The sequence below is a fragment of the Pinus tabuliformis genome, chromosome 9 (genome assembly GCF_031772625.1).
Source record: "Pinus tabuliformis cultivar Carrire ecotype Pingquan chromosome 9, CPIR1, whole genome shotgun sequence".
NCBI classification, from domain to species: Eukaryota; Viridiplantae; Streptophyta; class Pinopsida; order Pinales; family Pinaceae; genus Pinus; species Pinus tabuliformis.
Genome location: NC_142307.1, coordinates 1,060,502,770 through 1,060,529,328, shown reverse-complemented (window position 1 = coordinate 1,060,529,328; position 26,559 = coordinate 1,060,502,770).

The following is a 26,559-nucleotide window of genomic DNA, read 5'->3' as shown; positions in this document are numbered from 1 at the left end:
CTTGTTTGTTTTATTCTTTTTCTAACAAAATTCTGTAACACTATTATACTAATCATTATCATTATTTAATTCATGTTATTATTATATTGTTTGTTTGTTTTATTTTATTTATTTTTTACTATTTTATAACACTATTTTATAACACTATTATACTAATCTTATCATTATTTAATTCATGTTATTACTATATTTTTTTTTTGTTTTATGTTTTATGTTTTACTATATTGTAACACTATTATAATAATAATTATAATTACTTAATTCATGTTACTAATATATTGTTTGTTTGTTTTATGTTTGATGTTTTACTATTTTGTAACACTATTATACTAATCATTATCATTATTTAGTTCAAGTTATTAGTATATTAATAATTTTAATTGATGTCGTTACTATATTGTTTGTTTGTTTTATGTTTTACTTTATACTATTTTGTAACACTATTATACTAAACATTATCATTCTTTAGTTCATGTTATTACTATATTGAATAATTATAATTCATGTTATTACTATATTGTAAGTTTGTTTTATGTTTTATGTTTTACTATTTTGTAATACTACTATACTAATCATTATCATTGTTTAATTCATGTTATTAGCATATTTTTTGTTTTTTTTTTTATGTTATACTATTTTGCAACAGTATTCTGTAACACTATTATACTAATCATTATCATTATTTAATTCATGTTATTACTATATTGTTTGTTTGTGTTATGTTTTATGTTTTACTATTTTATAACACTATTTTGTAACAGTATTATACTAATCATTTTAATTATTTAATTCATGTAATTACTATATTAATCATTTTAATTCATGTTATTACTATATTGTTTGTTTGCTTTATGTTTTATATTTTACAATTTTGTAACACCATTTATTAGCAGTATTTTGTAACACTATGATACTCATCATGATCACTATTTAATTCATGTTATTACTATATTAATAATTTTAATTTATGTTATTATCATATCAATAATTTTAATTCATGATATTACCATTTTTTTTAATGTTTTACAATTTAGTATATTGTAAGACTATTTTGTAACACTATTATACTAATCATTATCATTATTTAATTCATGTTAATAATGTATTTTTTGTTTGTTTGTTTTAAGAACATTTTAAATTGTTTTTAAAGCATTTTAAATTGTTTTTAAAGTGTTTTAAATCATTTTGAAAGCATTTTAAATTGTTTTGAAAGAATTTTAAAAACATTTTAAAGTACTTTAAAGCACTTAAACTTATTTTTAAAACATTTTAAAATGTTTTTGAAGCATTTTAAAACCATTTAAAATTGTTCTTAAATCGATTTAAATTATTTTTAAAGTATTTTATATTGTTTCTAAAGCATTGTAAACTATTTTTAAAGCATTTTAAAATCATTTAAAATTGTTCTTAAAGCAATTTAAATTATTTTTGAAGTATTTTAAATAGTTTTTAAAGCATTGTAAATGGTTTTTAAAGCATTTTAAATTCTTTCGAAAGCATTTTAAAAACATTTGAAGTACTTTAAAGATTTTTAAATTGTTGTTAAAGCATTTTAAAAGAATTTAAAATTGTTTTTAAAACATTTTAAAGTGTTTTTAAATTAATTTGAACTATTTTAAATTGTTTTTAAAACATTCTAAATGCTTCAAAAACATTTAAAATTGTTTTTAAAGCATTTTAAATTGTTTTTAAAGCGTTTAAAATTGTTTTTAAAACATTTTAAAGTACTTTAAAGCTTTTTAAATTGTTTATAAAATATTTTAAAACGGTTTTAAAGCATTTTCAATTGTTGTTAAAGCACTTACACATTTTTTTTTAAACATTTTAAAACGTTTTTGAAACATTTTAAAATGATTTAAAATTGTTCTTAAATCAATTTAAATTATTTTTAAAGTATTCTAAATTGTTCTTAAAGCATTTTAAAATATTTTTAAAGCATTTCAAAATCATTTAAAATTGTTCTTAAAGCAATTGAAATTATTTTTGAATTATTTTAAATAGTTTCTAAAGCATCGTAAACTGTTTTTAAACCAGTTTAAATTGTTTTGAAAGAATTTTAAAAACATTTTAAAATACTTTAAATCTTTTTAAATTGATGTTAAAACATTTTGAAAGAATTTAAAATTGTTTTTAAAATGTTCTAAATTGTTTCAAAAACATTTTAAATTGCTTTTGAAGCATTTTAAATTGTTTTTAAAGCGTTTAAATTTTTTTAAAAACATTTTAATGTACTTTAAAGATTTTTAAATTGTTTCTAAAACATTTTAAAACGGTTTTAAAGCATTTTCGATTGTTGTTAAAGCACTTAAACTTATTTTTGAAACATTTTAAAATGATTTAAAATTGTTCTTAAAATAATTTAAATTATTTTTTAAGTATTATATATTGTTTCTAAAGCATTGTAAACCATTTTTAAAGCATTTTAAAATCATTTAAAATTGTTCTTAAAGCAATTTAAATTATTTTTGATGTATTTTAAATAGTTTTTAAAGCATTATAAACGGTTTTTTAAAGCATTTTAAACTGTTTTTAAAGCATTTTAAAAACTTTTTAAAGTACTTTAAAGCTTTTTAAATTGTTGCTAAAGCGTTTTAAAAGAATTTAAAATTGTTTTTAAAACATTCTAAGGTGTTTTAAATTGTTTATAAATTATTTTGAACTATTTTAAATTGTTTTTGAAACGTTCTAAATTGTTTCAAAAACATTTTAAATTGTTTTTAAAGCATTTTAAGTTCTTTTTAAAGTGTTTAATTTTTTTTTTTTAACATTTTATAGTACTTTAAAGCTTTTTAAATTTCTTTTAAAATATTTTAAAACGATTTTAACGCATTTTCAATTGTTGTTAAACCACTTAAACTTATTCTTAAAACATTTTAAAATGTTTTTGAAACATTTTAAAATCATTTAAAATTGTTTTTAAATCAATTTAAATTGTTTTTAAAGTATTTTAAATTGTTTCTCAGGCATTGTAAACTCTTTTTAAAACATTTTAAAATTGTTCTTAAAGCAATTTAAATTATGTTTGGAGTATTTTAAATAGTTTTTAAAGCACTGTAAATGGTTTTTAAAGCATTTTAAATTGTTTTGAAAGCATTTTAAAGCACTTTAAAGCTTTTTATTTTTGTTAAATCCTTTTAAAAGAATTTAAAATTGTTTTTAAATTATTTTGAACTATTTTAAATTGTTTTTAAAATGTTCTAAATTGTTTCAAAAGCATTCTAAATTGTTTTTAAAGCATTTTAAATTGTTTTTAAAGCATTGTAAACTATTTTTAAAGCATTTTAAATTGTTTTGAAAGAATTTTAAGAACATTTTAGAGTAGTTTAAAGCTTCTTAAATTGTTGTTAAAGCTTTTTAATAAAATTTAAAATTGTTTTTAAAACATTTTAAAGTGCTTTAAATTGTTTTTAAATTATTTTGAACTAATTTAAATTGTTTTCAAAACGTTCCAACTTGTTTCAAAAACATTTTAAAATTTTTCTAAAGCATTTTAAGTTGTTTCTAAAGTGTTTAATATTGTTTTTAAAACATTTTAAAGTACTTTAAAGCTTTCTAAATTGTTTTTAAAACATTTTAAAATGGTTTTAAAGCATTTTCAATTGTTGTTAAACCACTCAGACTTATTTTTAAAACATTTTAAAATGTTTTTGAAACATTTTAAAATCATTTAAAATTGTTTTTAAATTAATTTAAATTATTTTTAAAGTATTTTAAATTGTTTTTAAAGCACTGTAAAATATTTTTAAATCATTTAAAATTGTACTTAAAGAAATTTAAATTACTTTTGAAGTATTTTAAATAGTTTTTAAAGCATTGTAAACGGTTTTTAAAGCATTTTAAATTGTTTTAAAAGCATTTTAAAGTACTTTAAAGCTTTTTAAATTGTTGTTAATGCATTTTAAAAGAATTTAAAATTGCTTTTAAAATGTTTTAGAGTGTTTTAATTTTTTTTAAAATAATTTTGAACTTTTTTAAAGTGTTTTTAAAACATTCTAAATTGTTTCAAAAACATTTTAAATTGTTTTTAAAGCATTTTAAATTGTTTTTAAATAATTTTGAACTATTTTAAAGTGTTTTTAAAACATTCTAAATTGTTTCAAAAACATTTTAAATTGTTTTTAAAGCATTTTAAATTGTTTTTAAAGCGTTTAAAATTGTTTCTAAAACATTTTAAGGTACCTTAAAGCTTTTAAAATTGTTTATAAAACATTTTAAAACGGGTTTAAAGCATTTTCAATTGTTGTTAAAGCACTTAATCTTATTTTAAAACATTTTAATTGTGTTTGAAATATTTTTAAACATTTTAAAATCATTTTAAATTGTTTTGAAAGCGTTTTAGATTATTTTTGAAGTATTTTAAATTGTTTTTAAAGCATTGCAAACTATTTTGAAAGAATTTTAAAATCATTTTAAATTGTTTTGAAAGCGTTTTAAATATTTTTGAAAGAATTTTAAAAGCATTTTTACTTTAAAGATTTTTAAATTGTTGTTAAAGCATTTTAAAAGAATTTAAAATTGTTTTTAAAATATTTTAAAGTGTTTTAAATTGTTTTTCAATTATTTTGAACTATTTTAAAGTGTTTTAAAAACTTTCTAAATTGTTTCAAAAACATTCTAATTTTTTTAAAGCATTTTGAATTACTTTTAAATCATTTAAATCGTTTTGAAAGCATTTTAGAAACATTTTAAAGTACTTTAAAGCTCTCTAAATTGTTTTTAAAACATTTTAAAACAGTTTTAAGCATTTTCAATTGTTGTTAAAGGACTTAAACTTATTTTTTAAAACATTTTGAAATGTTTTTGAAACATTTTAAAATCATTTAAAATTTTTCTTAAATCAATTTAAATTGTTTTTAAAGTATTTTATATTGATGTAAACTATTTTTAAAGCATTTCAAAATCATTTAAAATTGTTCTTAAAGCAATTTAGATTATTCTTGAATTATTTTAAATAGTTTTTAAAGCGTCGTAAACTGTTTTTAAAGCATTTTAAATTGTTTTGAAAGAATTTTAAAAACATTTTAAAGTACTTTAAAGATTTTTAAATTGTTGTTAAAGCATTTCGAAGGAATTTAAAATTGTTTTTAAAACATTTTAAAGTGATTTTAAATTATTTTGAACTATTTAAAGTTGTTTTTAAAATGTTCTAAATTGTTTCAAAAACATTTTAAATTGCTTTTGAAGCATTTTAAATTGTTTTTAAAGCGTTTAAAATTGTTTTAAAAACATTTTAAAGTACTTTAAAGCTTTTTAAATTATTTTTAAAACATTTTAAAACGGTTTTAAAGCATTTTCAATTGTCGTTAAAGCACTTAAACGTATTTTTGAAACATTTTAAAATGTATTTGAAACATTTTAAAATCATTTAAAATTGTTCTTAAAGCAATTTAAACTATTTTTGAAGTATTTTAAATAGTTTTTAAAGCACTGTAAAAGGTTTTTAAAGCATTTTAAATTGTTTTTAAAGCATTTTAAAACACTTTAAAGCTTTTTAATTGTTGTTAAAGCATTTTAAAAGAATTTAAAACTCTTTAAAACATTTTAAAGTGTTTTTAAATTATTTTGAACTATTTTAAATTGTTTTTAAAACGTTATAAATTGTTTCAAGAACATTTTAAATTGTTTCAAAAGCATTTCAAATTGTTTTTAAAGCATTTAAAATTGTTTTCAAAGCATTTTAAAGTACTTTAAAGCTTTTTAAATTGTTTATAAAACATTTTAAAACGGGTTTAAAGCATTTTCAATTGTTGTTAAAGCACTTAAGCTTATTTTTAAAACATTTTGAAATGTTTTTGAAACATTTTAAAATCATATAAAATTGTTTTTAAATCAATTTAAATTATTTTTAAAGTATTTTAAATTGTTTTTAAAGCATTGTAAACTATTTTTAAAGCATTTTAAATTGTTTTGAATGAATTTTAAGAACATTTTAGAGTACTTTAAAGCTTTTTAAATTGTTGTTAAAGCATTTTAGTAGAATTTAAAATTGTTTTTAAAACATTTTAAAGTGCTTTAAATTGTTTTTAAATTATTTTGAACTAATTTAAAGCATTTTTAAAACGTTCCAACTTGTTTCAAAAACATTTTAAATTGTCTTTATAGCATTTTAAGTTGTTTTTAAAGTGTTTAAAATTGTTTTTAAAACATTTTAAAGTACTTTAAAGCTTTTTAAATTGTTTTTAAAACATTTTAAAACGGTTTTAAAGCATTTTCAATTGTTTTTAAACCACTCAGACTTATTTTTAAAACATTTCAAAATGTTTTTGAAACATTTTAAAGTCATTTAAAATTGTTTTTAAATCAATTTAAATTATTTTTAAAGTATTTTAAATTGTTTTTAAAGCATTCAAAACTATTTTTAAATCATTTTTAAATCATTTAAAATTGTTTTTAAAGAAATTTAAATTACTTTTGAAGTATTTTAAATAGTTTTTAAAGCATTGTAAACGGTTTTTAAAGCATTTTAAATTGTTTTGAAAGAATTTTAAAGTACTTTAAAGCTTTTTAAATTGCTGTTAATACATTTTAAAATAATTTAAAATTGTTTTTAAAACATTTTAGAGTGTTTTAAATTGTTTTTAAATTCTTTTGAACTATTTTAAAGTGTTTTTAAAACATTCTAAATTGTTTCAAAAACATTTTAAATTGTTTTTAAAGCATTTAAAACTATTTTTAAAACATTTTAAAGTACTTTAAAGCTTTTTAAATTGTTTATAAAACATTTTTTAAAACGGGTTTAAAGCATTTTCAATTGTTCTTAAAGAACTTAATCTTATTTTTAAAACATTTTAAAATGTTTTTGAAATCTTTTAAAACATTTTAAAATCATTTAAAATTGTTCTTAAATCAATTTAAATTATTTTTGAAGTATTTTAAATTGTTTTTAAAGCATTGCAAACTATTTTTAAAGAATTTTAAAATCATTTTAAATTGTTTTTGAAAGCATTTTAAAGTACTTTAAAGATTTTTAAATTGTTGTTAATACATTTTAAAGAATTTAAAATTGTTTTTAAAACATTTTAAAGTGTTTTTAAAGTTTTTTTGAACTATTTTAAAGTGTTTTTAAAACTTTCTAAATTGTTTTTAAAAACATTTTAAATTGTTTTTAAAGAATTTTAAATTGTTTTTAAAGTGCTTAAATCTCATTTTGAAAGCATTTTAAATTGTTTGAAAGCATTTTAAAAACATTTTAAAGTACTTTAAATCTTTTTAAATTGATGTTAAAACATTCATGAAAGAATTTAAAATTATTTTTAAAATGTTCTAAATTGTTTCAAAAACATTTAAAATTGCTTTTGAAGCATTTTAAATTGTTTTTAAAGAATTTAAAATATGTTTTAAAAACATTTTAATATAATTTAAAGATTTTTAAATTGTTTCTAAAACATTTTAAAACGGTTTTAAAGCGTTTTCGATTGTTTTTTTCCCCTGGGAAAAAGTCGTAATTTCTATTATGTGTTAAGAAATTACATTTTGCAGATGCCGAAGCATATTCATATGGAGGCAACATTGCCTGTCGAGATCAAAATAACTGTAGTTCTAGTGAGAGTAGTCCAAGATGTCTCCACGCAGGGAGCATTTCCAAAAAAATAAAAAACTGTTATGTCTATCAGTGATCAAAATTTGCCTATGCTCTTCGCAGAGAGCAATATATATGCTTATATATAACAAAATAGAGTTGAGCTGAAACCATGTCTAGACAGTGTCTATGTACATACTATAAACAAAAAGCTAATCTGAAATAAAGTGTGGGCTTCATAGCCCCTCGTCCATGTGGTCGTCAAAAGGTCTGTGGTAGTGCTGGTAGTATAAGCCGTCTATTTCCTCCTGGATCAACCAGTCTTCTTCTTCTCTATGCGCGTCCTCTTTGGAGAGCTGGTCGGCGACGGTGTTTTGCTCCCTGTAAACATGTTGGCAAACAAAAGATTCAAAGGCAGCAGTCAATCTCTTTGCTTCATCAAGTATGTGCCTCAAAGAAAATGCATGACAATGGGATGCATCATTCAGCCAATTGCAAACAATTTTAGAGTCTCCAAATAGCTGTAGGTGTATGCATTGTTTATGGATAGCAAAGTGGATGATATGTTTGGCGGTGCACAGTTCAGCATAGTTATTTGTGCCTCTACCAAGATTGATTTGTAGCTTGAAGCAATGCCTCTCGTTGAGATGGAGGATAGCACCACCCCCACAGCCCGCTTCTTGGGCCGAGCCATCAAAAAAAGCCCATGGTTTTGATATGTCAATGGGTACAGGTATGATGATGTGAGGCGGGGCAGGGGGATCCTCTTCAGGTAGCATATTATAATCTGCAACCGTGTGGAGGATTATAGAAGGCCAGTGAGGGGCTTTAAGATTAAAGATTCACTGATTCCGCGCGATCCAAATGGCCCAGCAAGCCAGCAGAGGCATGTTAATAGCCTTCCCAGAGTGATTATGGCACCAGGCATTCCATGCTTCAGAGAGGTTGTTACCATACCATGAATGGGTGTCTATTTTAAATTGATGTTAAAACATTTTGAAAGAATTTAAAATTGTTTTTAAAATGTTCTAAATTGTTTCAAAAACATTTTAAATTGCTTTTGAAGCATTTTAAATGTTTTTAAAGCGTTTAAATTTTTTTAAGAACATTTTAATGTACTTTAAAGATTTTTAAATTGTTTCTAAAACATTTTAAAACGGTTTTAAAGCATTTTCGATTGTTGTTAAAGCACTTAAACTTATTTTTGAAACATTTTAAAATGATTTAAAATTGTTCTTAAAACAATTTAAATTATTTTTTAAGTATTTTATATTGTTTCTAAAGCGTTGTAAACCATTTTTAAAGCATTTTAAAATCATTTAAAATTGTTCTTAAAGCAATTTAAATTATTTTTGATGTATTTTAAACAGTTTTTAAAGCATTATAAACGGTTTTTAAAGCATTTTAAACTATTTTGAAAGCATTTTAAATTTTTTTTAAAGTACTTTAAAGCTTTTTAAATTGTTGCTAAAGCGTTTTAAAACAATTTAAAATGTGTTTTTAAAACATTCTAAAGTGTTTTAAATTGTTTATAAATTATTTTGAATTATATTAAATTGTTTTTGAAACGTTCTAAATTGTTTCAAAAACATTTTAAATTGTTTTTAAAGCAGTTTAAGTTGTTTTTAAAGTGTTTAATTTATTTATTTTTAACATTTTATAGTACTTTAAAGCTTTTTAAATTTCTTTTAAAACATTTTAAAACGGTTTTAACGCATTTTCAATTGTTGTTAAACCACTTAAACTTATTCTTAAAACATTTTAAAATGTTTTTGAAACATTTTAAAATCATTTAAAATTGTTTTTAAATCAATTTAAATGGTTTTTAAAGTATTTTAAATTGTTTCTAAGGCATTGTAAACTCTTTTTAAAGCATTTTAAAATCATTTAAAATTGTTCTTAAAGCAATTTAAATTATTTTTGGAGTATTTTAAATAGTTTTTAAAGCACTGTAAATGGTTTTTAAAGAATTTTAAATTGTTTTGAATGCATTTTAAAGAAGTTTAAAGCTTTTTAATTTTTGTTAAAGCCTTTTAAAAGAATTTAAAATTGTTTTTAGAACATTTTAAAGTGTTTTTAAATTATTTTGAACTATTTTAAATTGTTTTTAAAACGTTTTAAATTGTTTCAAAAGCATTCTAAATTGTTTTTAAAGCATTTTAAATTGTTTTTAAAGCATTGTAAACTATTTTTAAAGCATTTTAAATTGTATTGAAAGAATTTTAAGAACATTTTAGAGTAGTTTAAAGCTTTTTAAATTGTTGTTAAAGCTTTTTAATAGAATTTAAAATTGTTTTTAAAACATTTTAAAGTGCTTTAAATTGTTTTTATATTATTTTGAACTAATTTAAATTGTTTTCAAAACGTTCCAACTTGTTTCAAAAACATTTTAAATTGTTTCTGAAGCATTTTAAGTTGTTTTTAAAGTGTTTAAAATTGTTTTTTAAAACATTTTAAAGTACTTTAAAGCTTTCTAAATTATTTTTAAAACATTTTAAAATGGTTTTAAAGAATTTTCAATTGTTGTTAAACCACTCAGACTTATTTTTAAAACATTTTAAAATGTTTTTGAAACATTTTAAAATCATTTAAAATTGTTTTTAAATCAATTTAAATTATTTTTAAAGTATTTTAAATTGTTTTTAAAGCACTGTAAAATATTTTTAAATAATTTAAAATTGTACTTAAAGAAATTTAAATTACTTTTGAAGTATTTTAAATAGTTGTTAAAGCATTGTAAACGGTTTTTAAAGCATTTTAAATTGTTTTAAAAGCATTTTAAAGTACTTTAAAGCTTTTTAAATTGTTGTTAATGCATTTTAAAAGAATTTAAAATTGCTTTTAAAACGTTTTAGAGTGTTTTAAATTGTTTTTAAATAATTTTGAACTATTTTAAAGTGTTTTTAAAATATTCTAAATTGTTTCAAAAACATTTTAAATTGTTTTTAAAGCATTTTAAATTGTTTTTTAAAGCGTTTTAAAATTGTTTCTAAAACATTTTAAGGTACCTTAAAGCTTTTTAAATTGTTTATAAAACATTTTAAAACGGGTTTAAAGCATTTTCTATTGTTGTTAAAGCACTTAATCTTATTTTTAAAACATTTTAATTGTGTTTGAAATATTTTTAAACATTTTAAAATCATTTAAAATTGTTCTTAAATCAATTTAAATTATTTTTGAAGTATTTTAAATTGTTTTTAAAGCATTGCAAACTATTTTGAAAGAATTTTAAATTGTTTTGAAAGCGTTTTAAATATTTTTGAAAGAATTTTAAAAGCATTTTTACTTTAAAGATTTTTAAATTGTTGTTAAAGCATTTTAAAAGAATTTAAAATTGTTTTTAAAATATTTTTAAAGTGTTTTAAATTGTTTTTAAATTATTTTGAACTATTTTAAAGTGTTTTAAAAACTTTCTAAATTGTTTCAAAAACATTCTAATTTTTTTTTAAAGCATTTTAAATTATTTTTAAAGCATTTAAATCATTTTGAAAGCATTTTAGAAACATTTTAAAGTACTTTAAAGCTCTCTAAATTGTTTTTAAAACATTTTAAAACAATTTTAAAGCATTTTCAATTGTTGTTAAAGCACTTAAACTTATTTTTTAAAACATTTTAAAATGTTTTTGAAACATTTCAAAATCATTTAAAATTTTTCTTAAATCAATTTAAATTATTTTTAAAGTATTTTATATTGTTTCTAAAGCATGTAAACTATTTTTAAAGCATTTCAAAATCATTTAAAATTGTTCTTAAAGCAATCTAGATTATTCTTGAATTATTTTAAATAGTTTTTAAAGCGTCGTAAACTGTTTTTAAAGCATTTTAAATTGTTTTGAAAGAATTTTAAAAAGATTTTAAAGTACTTTAAAGCTTTTTAAATTGTTGTTCAAGAATTTCAAAGGAATTTAAAATTGTTTTTAAATTATTTTGAACTATTTAAAGTTGTTTTTAAAATGTTCTAAATTGTTTCAAAAACATTTTAAATTGCTTTTGAATCATTTTAAATTGTTTTTAAAGCGTTTAAAATTGGTTTAAAAACTTTGTAAAGGTCTTTAAAGATTTTTAAATTATTTTTAAAACATTTTAAAACGGTTTTAAAGCATTTTCAATTGTCGTTAAAGCACTTAAACTTATTTTTGAAACATTTTAAAATGTATTTGAAACATTTTAAAATCATTTAAAATTGTTCTTAAAGCAATTTAAATTATTTTTGAAGTATTTTAAATAGTTTTTAAAGCACTGTAAAAGGTTTTTAAAGCATTTTAAATTGTTTTAAAAGCATTTTAAAACACTTTAAAGCTTTTTAATTGTTGTTAAAGCATTTTAAAAGAATTTAAAATTCTTTAAAACATTTTAAAGTGTTTTTAAATTATTTTGAACTATTTTAAATTGTTTTTAAAACGTTCTAAATTGTTTCAAGAACATTTTAAATTGTTTCAAAAGAATTTCAAATTGTTTTTAAAGCATTTAAAATTGTTTTCAAAACATTTTAAAGTACTTTAAAGCTTTTTAAATTGTTTATAAAACATTTTAAAACGGGTTTAAAGCATTTTCAATTGTTGTTGAAGCACTTAAACTTAATTTTAAAACATTTTAAAATCATATAAAATTGTTTTTAAATCAATTTAAATTATTTTTAAAGTATTTTAAATTGTTTTTAAAGCATTGTAAACTATTTTTAAAGCATTTTAAATTGTTTTGAAAGAATGTTAAGAACATTTTAGAGTACTTTATAGATTTTTAAATTGTTGTTAAAGCATTTTAGTAGAATTTAAAATTGTTTTTAAAACATTTTAAAGTGTTTTAAATTGTTTTTAAATTATTTTGAACTAATTTAAAGCGTTTTTAAAACGTTCCAACTTGTTTCAAAAACATTTTAAATTGTCTTTATAGCATTTTAAGTTGTTTTTAAAGTGTTTAAAATTGTTTTTAAAACATTTTAAAGTACTTTAAAGCTTTTTAAATTGTTTTTAAAACATTTTAAAACGGTTTTAAAGCATTTTCAATTGTTTTTAAACCACTCAAACTTATTTTTAAAACATTTTAAAGTCATTTAAAATTGTTTTTAAATCAATTTAAATTGTTTTTAAATCAATTTAAATTATTTTTAAAGTATTTTAAATTGTTTTTAAAGCATTCGAAACTATTTTTAAATCATTTAAAATTGTTTTTAAATAAATTTAAATTACTTTTGAAGTATTTTAAATAGTTTTTAAAGCATTGTAAACGGTTTTTAAAGCATTTTAAATTGTTTTGAAAGAATTTTAAAGTACTTTAAAGCTTTTTAAATTACTGTTAATACATTTTAAATGAATTTAAAATTGTTTTTAAAACATTTTAGAGTGTTTTAAAGTGTTTTTAAATTATTTTGAACTATTTTAAAGTGTTTTTAAAACATTCTAAATTGTTTCAAAAACATTTTAAATTGTTTTTTAAAGCATTTTAAATTGTTTTTTAAAGCATTTTAAATTGTTTTTTAAAGCATTTTAAATTGTTTTGAAAGCATTTTAAAAACATTTTAAAGTACTTTAAAGCACTTAAACTTATTTTTAAAACATTTTAAAATGTTTTTGAAGCATTTTAAAACCATTTAAAACTGTTCTTATATCGATTTAAATTATTTTTAAGTATTTTATATTGTTTCTAAAGCATTGTAAATTATTTTTAAAGCATTTTAAAATCATTTAAAATTGTTCTTAAAGCAATTTAAATTATTTTTGAAGTATTTTAAATAGTTTTTAAAGCATTGTAAATGGTTTTTAAAGCATTTTAAATTGTTTTGAAAGAATTTCAAAAACATTTTAAAGTACTTTAAAGATTTTTAAATTGTGTTAAAGCATTTTAAAAGAATTTAAAATTGTTCTTAAAACATTTTAAAGTGTTTTTAAATTAATTTGAACTATTTTAAATTGTTTTTAAAACATTCTAAATCGCTTCAAAAACATTTAAAATTGTTTTTAAAGCATTTAAAATTGTTTTAAAAGCATTTTAAAGTACTTTAAAGCTTTTTAAATTGCTGTTAATGCATTTTAAAACGGTTTTAAAGCATTTTCAATTGTTGTTAAAGCACTTACATGTTTTTTTTAAAACATTTTAAAGCGTTTTTGAAACATTTTAAAATGATTTAAAATTGTTCTTAAACCAATTTAAATTATTTTTGAAGTATTTTAAATTGTTTTTCAAGCATTGTAAACTATTTTTAAAGCATTTTGAAATCATTTTAAATTGTTTTGAAACCATTTTGAAAACATTTTAGAGTACTTTAAAGCTTCTTAAATTGTTGTTAAAACATTTTAAAAGAATTTATAGTTGTTTTTAAAACATTTTACAGTGTTTTAAATTGTTTTTAAATTATTTTTGAAGTATTTTAAATTGTTTCAGAAACATTTTAAATTGTTTTTAAAGCTTTTAAAATTGTTTTTAAAACATTTTAAAGTACTTTAAAGCTTTTTAAATTGTTTTTAAAACATTTTAAAATGGTTTTAAAGCATTTTCAATTGTTGTTAAAGCACATAAACTTATTTTAAAAACATTTTAAAATGTTTTTGAAACACTTTAAAACATTTTAAAATTATTTAAAATTGTTATTAAATCAATTTAAATTATTTTTTAAGTATTTTAAATTGTTTTTAAAGCATTGTAAAATATTTTTAAAGCATTTCAAAATCATTGAAAATTGTTATTAAAGCAATTTAAATTATTTTTGAATTATTTTAAATAGTTTTTAAAGCGCCGTAAACTGTTTTTAAAGAATTTTAAATTGTTTTGAAAGAATTTTAAAAACATTTTAAAGTACTTTAAAGTTTTTTAAATTGTTGTTAAAGCATTTTGAAAGAATTTAAAATTGTTTTTAAAACATTTTAGAGTGTTTTTAAATTATTTTGAACTATTTAAAATCGTTTTTAAAATGTTCTAAATTGTTTAGAAAACATTTTAAATTGCTTTTGAAGCATTTTAAATTGTTTTCAAAGCGTTTAAAATTGTTTTAAAAACATTTTAAAGTACTTTAAAGCCTTATAAATTGTTTTTGAAACATTTTAAAACGGTTTTAAAGCATTTTCAATTGTTGTTAAAGCACTTAAACCTATTTTTGAAACATTTAAAAATGTTTTTGTAGCATTTTAAAATCATTTAAAAATGTTCTTAAATCAATTTAAATTATTTTTAAAGTATTTTATATTGTTTCTAAAGGATTGTAAACTATTTTTAAAGCATTTTAAAATCATTTAAAATTGTTCTTAAAGCAATTTAAATTATTTTTGATGTATTTTAAATAGTTTTTAAAGCATTGTAAACGGTTTTTAAAGCATTTTAAATTGTTTTGAAAGCATTTTAAAGTACTTTAAAGCTTTTTAAATTGTTGCTAAAGCGTTTTAAAAGAATTTAAAATTGTTTTTCAAACGTTCTAAAGTGTTTTAAATTGTTTATAAATGACTTTGAACTATTTTAAATTGTTTTTAAAATGTTCTAAATTGTTTCAAAAACATTTTAAATTGTTTTTATAGCATTTTAAGTTGTTTTTAAAGTGTTTAATTTATTTATTTTTAAACATTTTAAAGTACTTTAAAGCTTTTTAAATTGCTTTTAAAAAAATTTAAAACAGTTTTAAAGCATTTTCAATTACTGTTAAACCACTTAAACCTATTCTTAAAACATTTTAAAATGTTTTTGAAACATTTTAAAATCATTTAAAATTGTTTTTAAATCAATTTAAATTATTTTTAAAGTATTTTAAATTGATTCTAATGCATTGTAAACTACTTTTAAAGCATTTTAAATTGATTCTAAAGCATTGTAAACTATTTTTAAAGCATTTCAAAATCATTTAAAATTGTTCTTAAAGCAATTTAAAATATTTTTGAAGTATTTTAAATAGTTTCTAAAGCACTGGAAACAGTTTTTAAAGCATTTTAAATTGTTTTGAAAGCATTTTAAAGCACTTTAATGCTTTTTAATTGTTGTTAAAGCATTTTAAAAGAATTTAAAATTGTTTTTAAAACATTTTCAAGTGTTTCTAAATTATTTTGAACTATTTTAAATTGTTTTTAAAATTTTCTAAATTGTTTCAAAAACATTTTAAATTGTTTTTAAAGCATTTTAAATTGTTTTTAAAGCGTCTAAAATTGTTTTCAAAACATTTTAAAGTACTTTAAAGCTTTTTAAATTGTTTATAAAACATTTTAAGACGGGTTTAAAGCATTCTCAATTGTTGTTAAAGCACTTAAACTTATTTTTAAAACATTTTAAAATGTTTTTGAAACATTTTAAAATAATTTAAAATTGTTCTTCTATCAATTTAAATTATTTTTAAAGTATTTTAAATTGTTTTTAAAAGCATTGTAAACTATTTTTAAAGCATTTTAAATTGTTTTGAAAGAATTTTAATAGAATTTAAAGTTGTTTTTAAAACATTTTAAAGTGCTTTAAATTGTTTTTAAATTATTTTGAACTAATTTAAATTGTTTTTAAAACGTTCCAACTTGTTTCAAAACATTTTAAATTGTTTTTAAAGCATTTTAAGTTGTTTTTAAAGTGTTTAAAATTGTTTTTAAAACATTTTAAAGTACTTTAAAGCTTTTAAAATTGTTTTTAAAACATTTTAAAACGGTTTTAAAGCATTTTCAATTGTTTTTAAACCACTTAGAATTATTTTTAAAACATTTTAAAATGTTTTTGAAACATTTTAAATTGTTTTTAAAATGTTCTAAATTGTTTCAAAAACATTTTAAATTGTTTTTAAAGCATTTTAAATTGTTTTTAAATCGTTTAAAATTGTTTTCAAAACATTTTAAAGTACTTTAAAGCTTTTTCAAATGTTTATAAAACATTTTAGGAAGGGTTTAAATCATTCTCAATTGTTGTTAAAGCACTTAAACTTATTTTTGAAACCTTTTAAAATAATTTAAAATTGTTCTTAAAGCAATTTAAATTATTTTTGATGTATTTTAAACAGTTATTAAAGCATTGTAAACGGTTTTTAATGCATTTTAAACTGTTTTGAAAGCATTTTAAAAACATTTTAAAGTACTTTAAAGCTTTTTAAATTGTTGCTAAAGCGTTTTAAAACAATTTAAAATTGTTTTTAAAAAAGTTCTGAAGTGTTTTAAATTGTTTATAAATTATTTTGAACTATTTTAAATTGTTTTTAAAACATTCTAAATTGTTTCAAAAACATTTTAAATTGTTTTTAAAGCATTTTAAGTTGTTTTTAAAGTGTTTAATTTATTTATTTTTAAACATTTTAAAGTACTTTAAATCTTTTTAAATTGCTTTTAAAACATTTTAAAATGGTTTTAAAGCATTTTCAATTATTGTTAAACCACTTAAACTTATTCTTAAAACATTTTAAAATGTTTTTGAAACATTTTAAAATCATTTAAAATGTTTTTGAAACATTTTAAAATCATTTAAAATTGTTTTTAAATCAATTTAAATTATTTTAAAAGTATTTTAAATTGATTCTAATGCATTGTAAACTATTTTTAAAGCATTTTAAATTGATTCTAAAGCATTGTAAACTATTTTTAAAGCATTTCAAAATCATTTAAAATTGTTCTTAAAGCAATTTAAATTATTTTTGAAGTACTTTAAATAGTTTTTAAAGCACTGTAAACGGTTTTTAAAGCATTTTAAATTGTTTTGAAAGCATTTTAAAATAATTTAAAGCTTTTTAAATTGTTGTTAAAGAATTCTAAAAGAATTTAAAATTGTTTTTAAAACATTTTAAAGTGTTTTTAAATTATTTTGAACTATTTTAAATTGTTTTTAAAATGTTCTAAATTGCTTCAAAAACATTTCAAATTGTTTTTAAAGCATTTTAGATTGTTTTTAAAGAGTTTTAAATTGTTTTAAAAACGTTTTAAAGTACTTTAAAGCTTTTTAAATTGTTTATAAAACATTTTAAAACGGTTTTAAAGCATTTTCAATTGTTTTTAAAGCACTTATACTTATTTTTAAAACATTTTAAACATTTTTGAAACATTTTAAAATGATTTTAAATTTTCCTTAAATCAATTTAAATTATTTTTGAAGTATTTTAAATTGTTTTTAAAGCATTGTAAACTATTTTTAAAGCATTTTAAATCATTTTGAATTGTTTTCAAAGCATTTTAAAAACATTTTAGAGTACTTTAAAGCTTCTTAAATTTTTGTTAAGAGATTTTAAAAGAATTTATAATTGTTTTTAAAACATTTTATAGTGTTTTAAATTGTTTTTAAATTGTTTTGAACTATTTTAAATTGTTTTTAAAACGTTCTAAATTGTTTCAAAAACATTTTAAATTGTTTCAGAAACATTTTAAATTGTTTTAAAGCATTTTACATTGTTTTTAAAGCGTTTAAAATTGTTTTTAAAACATTTTAAAGTACTTTAAAGCTTTTTAAATTGTTTTTAAAATATTTTAAAATGGTTTTAAAGCATTTTCAATTGTTGTTAAAGCACTTAAACTTATTTTTTTCCCCTAGGAAAAAGTCGTAATTTTATTCATATTGATAAAATTACATTTTGTAGATGCCATAAGGCATATTCAGATGGTTGTACCTGTGGTAACAGGCAGCAAACAAAAAGGACACAAAATATCATATGACTGTTCCTGTAATAACCGGAAACTACTGCAATAGAAATAAAAAATTAAAATGTATCAGCTAAGCTAAACTTTTCTACCCTTCTTCTTCTCAACCCGTCTCCAACCACCAGTGTCAGGACTGGGTGTAATAATAGCTAGCTGGTTTTCCATTGGGATCAGTTGAAGTTCCTTGTCAGATTCTGAGCCCTCAGATTCGTGTGCTCGCTTGATGCCACTTGTTTCCATTTGCGGCTCTTGTTGCAGATCTGTAATGAGTGGCCCCAAGTATGAACTTTGGGCATTCTCTTCCTGAGTATGTGTCTGTTTCATTTGGGGTTCAGGTTCTGGTTGTTCCTCTATAGGCTCCACATTTATGTCCTCTTCTTCCAATGGTTCAGTGTGCTGCCATCCTTTAGGCTTTTTCTGTTGTTTCTTGGTTCCCCTGGTGTCCTTTCGAGCAAAAGGGCAGTTATACTGTAGGTGCCCTGTTTGCGTGCATCCCCTGCACCGGAACGCTGTGTTCTCATAGTCGAGCTGTTGTATCCATTGAGAGTTATTGAAGTTCAGCGTGATGTGGTCGGGTAGCCCCTGACTCAAATCCACTTCTACACATATTCTGGCAAATGTAAAAATGCCCCTGATAGCTCCGTCTTCATCCATTTTTAGGAATTTACCCAGGGAATTCCCAATGGCCGCTAATACTTTATGATGCCAGAAGTGTAGAGGGAGACCATGTAGCCTTACCCAAACCGGCATCGTTGAGACTTTCATTGTGTTGGCGTCGAAATCAGGAAACCAGGGGGTGAGGAAGAGGCCAGCACTACCCCAGAACCAAGGACCCTGATTAATAATGCTATCACGTTCTTGTTCAGAGTTGAATCTAACTATGAAGTACCCTTTAGGGCAGAGGTAAATTTCATAGTTTGTTGTCCATGTTGTAGAGATCCATTGATGCAGGGCATCTGATTTTGGCCAGAAACCATTAAATCTAAAAATAACTGCGTTTTGAGATAAATCGGTGTGAAGGCTAATTACCTCTAGCATAATTACTTGTAACGTTGGTGATTCTGGCTTTTGTTCCACAATGTAGGGTCCTGGTAACTCTGTTGGTGGTGCTGTTTTATTTTCCATTTTTTTCCCCTTCACTGCATCCCGAAAAGAGCTGTTGTTTTTTGAGCTGGTACCAGTGCTTCCACCACACAGTCGAAGATTAAGAATGATGGTTGAATCATTGGTAATGTCTTAGTGCTGGAGTGTTTGGTTGTCCTGCAAACTGAACCCAGAATATATAAGGTTTTGATATTGAGCTGGGGTTCCAAGATGACCCTGGATCTTCTTTTTTAAATCGTGGATGCTCATCCCCTTACTGAATCTCATGCAGATATGTTTGCCTTCAATCGATTTAATGAAGATCTGGATCAGATCTGTGTTCATGAGGAGTAGGCCCTGATTCACTGGTTTATGAGCCATATCTGGCGAAAAAATGGCAGATCTGGGGTTCAAATATCTTCTCACTGTAGGAGAGAAAGGTCCGCCTCCACACAGTGATTCACCCGATGCTGCTGTAGCGGATTCTATGTGAACTTCGACAGATCCAGCATTATTAGCAGTGATATCCATGGGAACGCCCCAGATCTGGTCACCCTTACTCTGTTTGGCTCCCGCACACACGGCCATCTCCAGCCGTTCTGCTTCGCCCTTGCCCATATACGCACATAATGCCTTTGTTCCAAGATGGTGTTCTGAGTACGTTTGCGGATCTGGTCGTTTGCTGGCCATGTCATCCTTGCCTCGACCTGATTCAATAGAAGTAAACAGTTTATAAAAAACACCCTTAGACAGGTAATAAGATCTTGTCCATGACCTGTGTGCAGTCAAATCAGCCTTCGGGAACCGATTTAGCGCAGAAAAATTGTGTTTTGTTCCGCTGTTGTGCCAAATCCCTGTCGGCGTGTACAGATCCGTTACTCCTGCGATCGATTTCCCACAGGGTCTCTCCGTTTTCTCTGTTCCATCGCAGTGCTGCAGTGTGTTGGCGGCACAAGAAACCCTAGCCATCTTCGCCGATCCCTCCGTCTGTTCTCGCAAGAGCCTTTCTGATTTGAATCTCTGCAAGTTCGTATTATAATCAAACGGACACAAATTTATGCCCACTTAAACTTATTTTAAAAACATTTTAAAATGTTTTTGAAACATTCTAAAACATTTTAAAATCATTTAAAACTGTTATTAAATCAATTTAAATTATTTTTAAAGTATTTTAAATTGTTTTTAAAGCATTGTAAACTATTTTTAAAGCATTTCAAAATCATTTAAAATTGTTCTTAAAGCAATTGAGATTATTTTTGAATTATTTTAAATATTTTTTAAAGCGTCATAAACTGTTTTTAAAGCATTTTAAATTGTTTTGAAAGAATTTTAAAAACATTTTAAAGTACTTTAAAGCTTTTTAATTTTGTTGTTAAAGCATTTTGAAAGAATTTAAAATTGTTTTTAAAACATTTTAAAGTGTTCTTAAATTATTTTGAACTATTTAAAATTGTTTTTAAAATGTTCTAAATTGTTTCAAAAAACATTTGAAATTGCTTTTCAAGCATTTTAAAATGTTTTCAAAGCATCTAAAATTGTTCTAAAAACATTTTAAAGTACTCTAAAGCTTTATAAATTGTTTTTAAAACATTTTAAAACGGTTTTAAAGCATTTTCAATTGTTGTTAAAGCACTTAAACTTATTTTTGAAACATTTTAAAATGATTTAAAATTGTTCTAAAATCAATTTATTTTTTTTTTAAAGTATTTTATATTGTTTCTAAAGCATTCTAAACTATTTTTAAAGCATTTTAAAATCATTTAAAATTTATCTTAAAGCAATTTAAATTATTTTTGATGTATTTTAAACAGTTTTTAAAGCATTGTAAACGGTTTTTAAAGCATTTTAAACTGTTTTGAAAGCATTTTAAAAACATTTTAAAGTACTTTAAAGCTTTTTAAATTGTTGCTAAAGAGTTTTAAAAGAATTTAATTTTTTTTTTAAAACATTCTAAAGTGTTTTAAATTGTTTATAAACTATTTTGAACTATTTTAAATTGTTTTTCAAACGTTCTCAATTGTTTCAAAAATATTTTAAATTGTTTTTAAAGCACTTTAAGTTGTTTTTGAAGTGTTTAATTTATTTATTTTTAATATTTTAAAGTACTTTAAAGCTTTTTAAATTGCTTTTAAAAAATTTTAAAACGGTTTTAAGGCATTTTCAATTGTTGTTAAACCACTTAAACTTATTCTTAAAACATTTTAAAATCATTTAAAATTGTTTTTAAATCAATTTAAATTATTTTTAAAGTATTTTAAATTGATTCTAAAGCATTGTAAGCTATTTTTAAAGCATTTTAAAATGATTTAAAATTGTACTTAAAGCAATCTAAACTATTTTTGAAGTATTTTAAATAGTTTTTAAAGCACTATAAATGGTTTTTAAAGCATTTTAAATTGTTTTGAAAGCATTTTAAAGCACTTTAAAGCTTTTTAATTGTTGTTAAAGCATATTAAATGAATTTAAAATTGTTTTTGAAACATTTTAAAGTGTTTCTAAATTATTTTGAACTATTTTAAGTTGTTTTTAAAACGTTCTAAATTGTTTAAAAAAAAATTTAAATTGTTTCAAAAGCATTTTAAATTGTTTTTAAAGCGTTTTAAAACGGATTAAAAGCATTTTCAATTGTTGTTAAAGCACTTAAACTTATTTTTAAAACATTTTAAAATGTTTTTGAAACATTTTAAAACATTTTAAAATAATTTGAAATTGTTCTTAAATCAATTTAAATTATTTTAAAGTATTTTAAATTGTTTTTAAAGCATTGCAAACTATTTTTAAAGCATTTTAAATTTTGTTGAAAGACTTGTAAGAACATTTTAGAGTACTTTAAAACTTTTTAAATTGTTGTTAAAGAGTTTTAATATAATTTAAAATTGTTTTTAAAACATTTTAAAGTGCTTTAAATTGTTTTTAAATTATTTTGAACTAATTTAAATTGTTTTTAAAATGTTCCAGCTTGTTTCAAAAACATTTAAATTGTTTTTAAAGCATTTTAAGTTGTTTTTAATGTGTTTAAAATTGTTTTTAAAATTTTTTAACGTACTTTAAAGCTTTTTAAATTGTTTTTAAAACATTTTAAAACGGTTTTAAAGCATTTGCAGTTGTTGTCAAACCACTCAGACTTATTTTTAAAACATTTTAAAATGTTTTTGAAACATTTTAAATTATTTTTAAAATGTTCTAAATTGTTTCAAATACATTTTAAATTGTTTTTAAAGCATTTTAAATTGTTTTTAAAGCGTTTAAAATTGTGTTCAAAACATTTTAAAGTACTTTAAAGCTTTTTAAATTGTTTATAAAACATTTTAAGACGGTTTTAAGGCATTCTAACTTGTTGTTAAAGCACTTAAAATTATTTTTAAAACATTTTAAAGTTCTTTTGAAACATTTTAAAATAATTTAAAATTGTTCTTAAAGCAATTTAAATTATTTTTGATGTATTTTAAACAGTTTTTAAAGCATTGTAAAAGGTTTTAAGCATTTTAAACTGTTTTGAAATCATTTTAAAAACATTTTAAAGAACTTTAAAGCTTTTTAAATTGTTGCTAAAGCATTTTAAAAGAATTTAAAATTGTTTTTAAAACATTCTAAAGTGTATTATATTGTTTATAAATTATTTTGAACTATTTAAAATTGTTTTTAAAATGTTCTAAATTGTTTCAAAAAACATTTGAAATTGCTTTTCAAGCATTTTAAAATGTTTTCAAAGCATCTAAAATTGTTTTAAAAACATTTTAAAGTACTCTAAAGCTTTATAAATTGTTTTTAAAACGTTTTAAAATGGTTTTAAAGCATTTTCAATTGTTGTTAAAGCACTTAAACTTATTTTTGAAACATTTTAAAATGATTTAAAATTGTTCTTAAATCAATTTATTTTTTTTAAAGTATTTTATATTGTTTCTAAAGCATTCTAAACTATTTTTAAAGCATTTTAAAATCATTTAAAATTTATCTTAAAGCAATTTAAATTATTTTTGATGTATTTTAAACAGTTTTTAAAGCATTGTAAACGGTTTTTAAAGCATTTTAAACTGTTTTGAAAGCATTTTAAAAACATTTTAAAGTACTTTAAAGCTTTTTAAATTGTTGCTAAAGAGTTTTAAAAGAATTTAAAATTGTTTTTAAAACATTCTAAAGTGTTTTAAATTGTTTATAAACTATTTTGAACTATTTTAAATTGTTTTTCAAACGTTCTCAATTGTTTCAAAAATATTTTAAATTGTTTTTAAAGCACTTTAAGTTGTTTTTGAAGTGTTTAATTTATTTATTTTTAATATTTTAAAGTACTTTAAAGCTTTTTAAATTGCTTTTAAAAAATTTTAAAACGGTTTTAAGGCATTTTCAATTGTTGTTAAACCACTTAAACTTATTCTTAAAACATTTTAAGATGTTTTTGAAACATTTTAAAATCATTTAAAAATTTTTTTAAATCAATTTAAATTATTTTTAAAGTATTTTAAATTGATTCTAAAGCATTGTAAACTATTTTTAAAGCATTTTAAAATGATTTAAAATTGTACTTAAAGCAATCTCAACTATTTTTGAAGTATTTTAAATAGTTTTTAAAGCACTGTAAATGGTTTTTAAAGCATTTTAAATTGTTTTGAAAGCATTTTAAAGCACTTTAAAGCTTTTTAATTGTTGTTAAAGCATATTAAATGAATTTAAAATTGTTTTTGAAACATTTTAAAGTGTTTCTAAATTATTTTGAACTATTTTAAGTTGTTTTTAAAATGTTCTAAATTGTTTCAAAAAAAAATTAAATTGTTTCAAAAGCATTTTAAATTGTTTTTAAAGCGTTTTAAAACGGGTTAAAATCATTTTCAATTGTTGTTAAAGCACTTAAACTTATTTTTAAAACATTTTAAAATGTTTTTGAAACATTTTAAAACATTTTAAAATAATTTGAAATTGTTCTTAAATCAATTTAAATTATTTTAAAGTATTTTAAATTGTTTTTAAAGCATTGTAAACTATTTTTAAAGCATTTTAAATTTTTTTGAAAGACTTGTAAGAACCTTTTAGAGTACTTTAAAGCTTTTTAAATTGTTGTTAAAGAGTTTTAATAGAATTTAAAATTGTTTTTAAAACATTTTAAAGTGCTTTAAATTGTTTTTAAATTATTTTGAACTAATTTAAATTGTTTTTAAAATGTTCCAGCTTGTTTCAAAAACATTTAAATTGTTTTTAAAGCATTTTAAGTTGTTTTTAATGTGTTTAAAATTGTTTTTAAAATTTTTTAACGTACTTTAAAGCTTTTTAAATTGTTTTTAAAACATTTTAAAACGGTTTTAAAGCATTTTAAATTGTTTTTAAAACATTTTAAAACTGTTTTAAAGCATTTTCAGTTGTTGTCAAACCACTCAGACTTATTTTTAAAACATTTTAAAATGTTTTTGAAACATTTTAAATTATTTTTAAAATGTTCTAAATTGTTTCAAATACATTTTAAATTATTTTTAAAGCATTTTAAATTGTTTTTAAAGCGTTTAAAATTGTTTTCAAAACATTTTAAAGTACTTTAAAGCTTTTTAAATTGTTTATAAAACATTTTAAGACGGTTTTAAGGCATTCTAACTTGTTGTTAAAGCACTTAAAATTATTTTTAAAACATTTTAAAATGCTTTTGAAACATTTTAAAATAATTTAAAATTGTTCTTAAAGCAATTTAAATTATTTTTGATGTATTTTAAATAGTTTTTAAAGCATTGTAAATGGTTTTAAGCATTTTAAACTGTTTTGAAATCATTTTAAAAACATTTTAAAGAACTTTAAAGCTTTTTAAATTGTTGCTAAAGCATTTTAAAAGAATTTAAAATTGTTTTTAAAACATTCTAAAGTGTATTATATTGTTTATAAATTATTTTGAACTATTTTAAATTGTTTTTAAAACGTTCTAAATTGTTTCAAAAACATTTTAAATTGTTTTTAAAGCATTTTAATTTGTTTTTAAAGTTTTTAATTTATTTATTTTTAAACATTTTAAAGTACTTTAAAGCTTTTTAAATTTCTTTTAAAACATTTTAAAACGGTTTTAAAGAATTTTCAATTATTGTTAAACCACTTAAACTTATTCTTAAAAAAATTTAAAATGTTTTTGAAACATTTTAAAATCATTTAAAATTGCTTTTAAATCAATTTAAATTATTTTTAAAGTATTTTAAATTGATTCTAATGCATTGTAAACTATTTTTAAAGCATTTTAAATTGATTCTAAAGCATTGTAAACTATTTTTAAAGCATTTCAAAATCATTTAAATTGTTCTTAAAGCAATTTAAATTATTTTGAAGTATTTTAAATAGTTTTTAAAGCACTGTAAATGGTTTTTAAAGCATTTTAAATTGTTTTGAAAGCATTTTAAAGTACTTTAAACCTTTTTAAATTGTTGTTAAAAAATTTTAAAATAATTTAAAATTGTTTTTAAAACATTTTAAAGTGTCTTTAAATTATTTTGAACTATTTTGAATTGTTTTTAAAACGTTCTAAATTGCTTCAAAAACATTTCAAATTGTTTTTAAAACATTTTAAATTGTTTTTAAAGCGTTTAAAATTGTTTTTAAAACATTTTAAAGTACTTTAAAGCTTTTTAAATTGTTTATAAAACATTTTAAAATGGTTTTAAAGCATTTTCAATTGTCGTTAAAGCTCTTACACTTATTTTTAAAACAGTTTAAAACGTTTTTGAAACATTTTAAAATGATTTAAAATTGTCCTTAAATCAATTTAAATTACTTTTGAAGTATTTTAAATTGTTTTTAAAGCATTGTAAACTATTTTTAAAGCATTTTAAAATCATTTTGAATTGTTTTCAAAGCATTTTAAAAACATTTTAGAGTACTTTAAAGCTTCTTAAATTGTTGTTAAAACATTTTAAAAGAATTTATAATTGTTTTTAAAACATTTTACAGTGTTTTAGATTGTTTTTAAAACATTTTAAAATGGTTTTAAAGCATTTTCAATTGTTGTTAAAGTGCTTAAACTTATTTTAAAAACATTTTAAAATGTTTTTGAAACATTTTAAAATCATTTAAAATTGTTACTAAATAAATTTAAATTATTTTTAAAGTATTTTAAATTGGTTTTAAAGCATTGTAAAATATTTTCAAAGCATTTGAAAATCATTTAAAATTGTTCGTAAAGCAATTTGTATTATTTTTGAATTATTTTAAATATTTTTTAAAGCGTAGTACACTGTTTTTAAAGCATTTTAAATTGTTTTGAAAGAATTTTAAAAACATTTTAAAGTACTTTAAAGCTTTTTAAATTGCTGTTAAAGCATTTTGAAAGAATTTAATTTTTTTTTTAAAACATTTTAAAGTGTTTTAAAATTATTTTGAACTATTTAAAATTGTTTTTAAAATGTTCTAAGTGGTTTCGAAAAC